A 6,497-nucleotide genomic window follows, 5' to 3' on the forward strand; every position below is an offset into this window, starting at 1 on the left:
AGGCTCCACACCCTGCAGTGGATCCTCTTTTGGGCACTCTCTCATGGAGCTGAGGAAGCCATCCCTGGCTGCTCTGCTGCCTGTGACGATCAGGCCTTGCCCTGCTGTGTCTCTGCCCACAAACATCCAGAAAGGCAGGAGGCCCTCAGGGGTCAGCAGCCACATGATCTCTTGAGGAAGAGTGTTCCTCTTGCTATGGTTGGAGCTGCACTGGGGTGACAGGGGGTGGTGTTGGGTTCCAAAAGATGATTTGCTTTGGGGAATGGGAAGAGGGCTAGAGAAGGGAACAGCCCTTGGGATGGCCCATAGCTGCTACTCCACCTTCCTCTCCCCTCCACCACTCAGTCTAGGGGCCATGGCCAGCATGCATGGATGGGGCCAGCAGGGAATAGTCACCCATGCTGCTGTATGCATTGAGGCTGGAAAGTAGAGCTAAGCATGTGAGAGCTGAGGGCAATCAGCACAGAGAAGGGGAGAGTGAAACAGTCACAAGAGACCTGTCCTCAATGGTTTTCTTGGTGAATTGGGAAAGTGAGGAGGAATTAGCTGAAGGTCCCAGCCCACCTGAACTAGGAGCTTGTTTCAGGAAACAGAGGGTAGGGCAAGGAAAAGACAACGACCACTAGTGCTGCGTTTGTTGTTACTACCATGCTTGAAGGGGACATGAGGATGTTTGGAGCTGAAGCAGCAGCCCCACATGAGATGCAGGCGCAGCAGCTCAAAGGGGTCTGGGCAGGAAATGGTGGGGTGTGGGCATGGGGCACACAGGCTGGCATCTCCCCTTCCCTGCAAATAAGCCCGGTTTAGGGACGTTCCCTCATCAGCAAAGGGACCAGGACAGGGATAGGGACAGGCATGGGGAGGAATGAACAGAGCCCTTGTGTTCTGCTTGTAACACTGTGGAGCCAGAATAACAACCAACAGGCTGTGGCTCTGCTAGATACCAGGGCAGAAGTAACCCTAATTCATGGAAATCTGCCCCATTACCGCAAGAATCAAGTGTTGAATGTTAACAAAATCGGGGTGAGGGAGGGGCGGAAGAATTATCTGGAAAAGGCTTTCTAACCTTGCAGCCTGCAGGGAACCTACTACTTACAGCTTGGGGTGGGCTCCAAGAGTGCCCCGATATATATCACAGGCCATGATCTGTCAGCAGGAAAGAGTTTTAATATCCAGTGGGGGAAAATATTCTTTCCATATCTACTCAGCTCACAGTGGGAAGGATGGTGCCCCCCTATATTTTGAGGACCCCTCCCTCCAGGACTGTACCCTCAGAGCAGGACTGGCTGCCCCGGGGCATGCTGTCACCTCTGCAACTAGTAGAACATTGTTAGAAGCTGGGGTTGTCCAGCAGATGCATTTGCCTTTCCAGAACCCTGTCTGGCCTGTAAAGCAAGCGGCTGGGTCCTGGTGTAGCACTGTAGGTTACTGGCTTTTGGGCACGGCCGTCCCCCTGGGGCTGCGGTTGCTCCCCATAGCTCACCCTGCCAGAGCAGCCAGAGGCCGCTGATGTGCATTTGCTGTGCTGCCTCAGGGGTACGGGCACAGCCCTCTGCCTTCCCAGGGGACTGTGGCCCAGCTCTAGGAGAAGTGCAGCCTGTCCCCAGGATGTGAGCTGGCCCCTTATGCTGCTGACTGCACCTACCCAGCAGGATGAGAGGAGGCCCTGGGGAAACGTTGTGGACACTACGAGAGAGCACAGCTGGGAAACGAGTCCACAGAAAGCACAACAATCCAGCACTGCAAAATGGGAATGGTATCTTTCCATGCAGGCAAAGCCATGTCCCCACCAAATCAGTGCAGGAAAATCCAGCTCAAATAGGACTGATGGACACGACCAACCCTCCCCTGGAACTGTTAAGCACTGCCTGGGCTCAGAAAGGCCCACCACACAAACATCCCAGCCCTGAGCAGCCACACTGTGCCTAGTTCACAGACCTAGATCAGGCAGATATGTGAAGGGAGGGAGGTGGTGGAAGGCTGCAAGCTTTCATCCAGCTCAGCAAGATGGGTGCGGACAGCAGTCAGCATGCAGAGCTAATGGCTGTGTTCAGGGTACTGGAGGAGACACCCCCACTTCCAAGTTGTCCGTGAAAATCATTCCTTTCTTTTATCTCATGCAGAACCATTATGTGGGTGGAGCCTCACATGACTGCTTCCCCTCACCGCATGCCATGCAGCCTCCCAGCATGAAGTGCTGGATGCCCCTGCCCTCCAGCCACACCAGAGCTCCTCCTTGTCTTCTACACCACACAAGGAACTGGGCTGTTTAGTGATCTCTGTGCTACCGCTGTTTTACAGGGCATGGGACAAGGGGGACAGGACATCTCTGCTACTTCCAGCCATAACATCACTGCTATTCTATACTTCCTCTCTTTGCTTTATCTGTCTGTGGCAGATTGACCTTGGCTGGCTGCCAGGTGCCCACCAAGCCGCTCTATCACTCCCCTCCATCAAGAGGACAGGGGGAGAAAAATACGATGAAAGGCTTGTGGGTCAAGATAAGGACAGGGAGATTACTTACCAATTGCTGTCATGGGAAAACCAGACTCGACTTGGGGAAATTAATTTGATTTATTGCCAATTAACTGCAAGAGAGTAGGATAGCAAAAAATGAAACAAAACTAGAAACAAATTGCCCCCACCCGTCCCTTCTGGCCAGGCTCAACTTCATTCCTACCTAACTCTTCTACTTCCTCCCCCCAAACAGCACAGGGTGATGGAGAATGGGGGTTGAGGTCAGTTGATACTGCTTCATTTCTGCTGCTCCTTCCTCCTCATGCCCTTCCCCTGCTCCAGGCTGGGGTCCCACCCACAAGACACAGTCCTTCACAAACTTCTCCAACATGGGGTCTTCCTGTGGGCTGCCATTCTTCATGAACTGCTCCAGCATGGGTCCTTTCCACAGGCTGCAGTCCTTCAGGAATGGACTTCTCCAGCGTGGGTCCCCCGTGGGGCCACAAGTCCTGCTAGAAAACCTGCTCCTGTGTGGGCTCCTCTCCATGGGCCACAGTTTCTACCAGGAGTCTGCTCCAGTGTGGGTTCTCCACAGGCTGCAAGTTCCTTCAGGCCGTCCCCACCTGCTTTGGTATGAGGTCCTCTGTGGGCTGCAGAGTGGATATCTGCTCCATCGTGGTCCTCCATGGGTTGCCAGGGGACAAGCTGTGTCACCATTGTCTTCTCCAGGGCTGCAGGGGTATCTCTGCTGTGGCTCCTGCAGCACCTCCTCCCCCTCCTCCTTCACTAGCCTTGGTGTCTGCAGAGTTGTTGCTGTCACTTTTCTCACTCTTCTCCTCTGGCTGCTGCACACTGTTTTTTCCCCTTTCTTAAATATATTATCACAGAGGCACTCCCAACGTTGCTGATGGGCTCAGCTTTGGCCAGCAGCAGGTCCATCCTGGAGGCGGCTGTTACTGGCTCTTTCTGCCATGGGGGCAGCTTCTGGCATCTTCTCACAGAAGCCATCCTTGAGCCCTTCAGTACCGAAACCTTGCCAGGTAAAGCAAATACACCGGCATGACTCTGGTATTATTATTTTGTGCAGAAACTCTTTTGCATATCTTGGCTGCAAGATAAACTCAGCTAGCTCAAGGTTAACAGAGGAGGCTGCAGGCAGCTCCCTCTCACTACAGGCAACTACACCACCTGCACCTGCATGCAAAAGACAAGAAGAAACAAGGCCAGCACATCAATTCAAACTGGGGAAAAAAGAAAAAGAATGCATGAACAATCACAGCGTAGCCAAACCATTTTTTTCAGCTGCTCTGTAATTTAAGGTTGCTTCTGCACTTGTCTGCCTTTGGAAGAGAGGGTATTTATCTTAAAGTGAGTCTAGAGACAGGTTCCCTACTACATCACTTCTGATGTGCCAGCTTGAGTGTCTGTAGCCAGAGGGGAGTCTGCCTTGTCTCAGACACACACCCTTCTGCTGCCACATGAGTGTGTCACTGTGGCACCGCTGCCTTTGCAAGGGCAGGGGCTGGTCCCAGACCCTTGAGGAGATCACCAAGGTCAGGTGGGAGCTTCTAGCACTGGAGGATTTGTTTTCTTTTCCTTGTAATACGGGAATTCTTTGCGAGGGGGCGGGAGAGTATGAATGTGTGTGACTGGTCTGCATGTACATAATTGTGTGGGCACAGGTGTGTGTATGGGTGTGCTTTTGTGTGTGTACAGCTGTGTGGAGGAGCAGGACATTTCCTGGTTTGCTTGTGCCCGGCCATTTTGCCCCTGAGGCAGATGCTGAGCTGCTAAAAACCACCCATGGTTACCAGGGCCTATGATGGTGAGGCTTTCCCCAACTGCCTGAAGGCGGCGTCATCTGCCTCCTCTTCTTGAGCAGGAGGTGTGCAGCAGGCTGTGCTGGTTTTGGCCTGGACAGAGTTAATTTTCTTCATAGTAGCTGATATAGGGCTATGCTTTGGATTTGTGCTGGAAACAGTGTTGATAATTCAGGGTTGTTTTCATTATTGCTGAGCAGTGCTTACACAGCATCAAGGCCTTTTCTGCCTCTCACACCACCCCTCCAGTGAGGAGGCTGGGGGTACACAAGAATTTGGGAGAGGACACAGCCAGGACGGCTGACCCCAGCTGACCCAGGGGATATTCCATACCATATGATGTCATGCACAGCATTTAAAACAGGGGGAAGAAGAAGGAATGGGGGAATGTTCAGAGTTCTGGCACTTGTCTTCCCAAGTAACACTTACGGGTGATGGAGCCTTGCTTTCCTGGAGATGGCTGAACACCTGCCTGCCGATGGGAAGTGGTGAATGAAGTCCTTGTTTTGCTATGCTTGCACACGTGGCTTTTGCTTTACTTATTAAACTGTCTTTATCTCAGCCCATGAGTTTTCTCACTTTTACTCTTCTCATTCTCTCGCCCATTCCAGCGGGGGGGGCAGTGAGTGAGCAGCTGTGTGGTGCTTAGTTGCTGGCTGGTTTAAACCATGACACAGACATACCACTGCACCACCACCTGTGCCACAGGGCAAGTGTGAGAGCCTCCCCTGGCATGCTGTCCCCCACACGTACTTCTTCTACCCCTTGTGCTGTCCCTTCTCTTCAGTCTATGGCAGACCTCCTCCTCCACACCTACTTGAAACTCCTCCTGCCCACTTTAGCAGGTGTTTGCAAAAGCACTCTTGCCTCACCTTGTCAAACACCTTCCATGCCTGACCAGTCCAAAAGGGTCCTCTGGGGACAGAAGGCAAGGCTGCTGAGTGCTGCTGCTCCCCACTCCTGCCATGCACACTGCCCAAATGAGCTCTCAAGGGAGAGGGATTCTTTTCTGACTTCTGTGCCGTGCTTTGCATCTCAGTCTTAGTAAAGAGAGGTAATTAAGGGGTTGGGAGTGAAATGGATCAAGACCCCTTCAGGGCATATGTCCTTCCAGCCCTGTGGGACCAACGCAGATTCCAAAGACATCCTTGTGTAGAGGCTCTTTCAGCCCAAACTCACTGCCCTGAGGGAAGGACCTCACAGACTCAGCTTTGTTACCCGCATAATCCATAGAGTCATAGAATGGCCTGGGTTGGAAGGGATGTTGATAGACCATCTAGTCCAATCCCCCTCTCACGGGCAGGGACATCTCTCATTAGATCAGGTTGTTCAGAGCCCCATCTAACCTGACCTTGAACACCTCCAGTGATGGAGTATCTACAATGTCTCTAGGCAACCTTTTCCAGTGTCTCACCACCCTCACTGGAAAAAACTTCTTCCTTATGTCCAACCTAAACCTATCCTCTTTCAGTTTAAAGCCATTGCCCCTTATCTTGTCACTACAGGCCCTGGTAAACAGTCTTTCTCTCTCTTCCTTATAAGCCTCCTTTAAGTATTGAAAGGCCGCAAGAAGGTCTCCCCAGAGCCTTCTCCTCTCCAGGCTGAACAACTGCAATTCTCTCAGCTTTCCTTCATAGCAGAGGTGTTCCATCCCGCTGATCCTTTTCATGGCCCTCCTCTGGACCTGCTCTAAAAGATTCTACAGACTCTTCCCATAGTCAGTGAAGAGACATCAGCTCACACACGGGACTTCTGCCATCCCAAAGCAGACATCCATGGTAAACGAGACAAGTCACCTTTCTGGAGACACTGATCCTGTAATTGACCAGTCGTGGCCTCTGAACTGCCCAGCTAGCATAAGCTCACAGCAAGGCCTGCATGCCTGGTCACGTGCGCATGGCTTGCTTCATCATGCGATCAGAAGTGAACCCACAGGCTGTCCTACCAGAGCCTAGAAGCACCTCCATCCCATGGCTAAACCCCATAGCCATGTCCACGCTACTCAGGGACAGACAGAGAGCAGGGAAAGGGCTTTTGTGGGGGTGAAATGCTTTCAAGCTGGGCACATTACTCTCATCAGCTGCACCTCCCACTCTCACCAACTGCAGATCAGTCTTCCCCCTGACTCTGTCAAGTCCAAGACTTGCGTGGTGGCCCTGGATAGTGTAGACAGCCTCTCTTGGGGTGTCTTGAGCCTTCTCAATTAGCTCTAGAGGACTA

Source organism: Harpia harpyja, chromosome 4, assembly GCF_026419915.1.
Source record: "Harpia harpyja isolate bHarHar1 chromosome 4, bHarHar1 primary haplotype, whole genome shotgun sequence".
NCBI lineage: Eukaryota > Metazoa > Chordata > Aves > Accipitriformes > Accipitridae > Harpia > Harpia harpyja.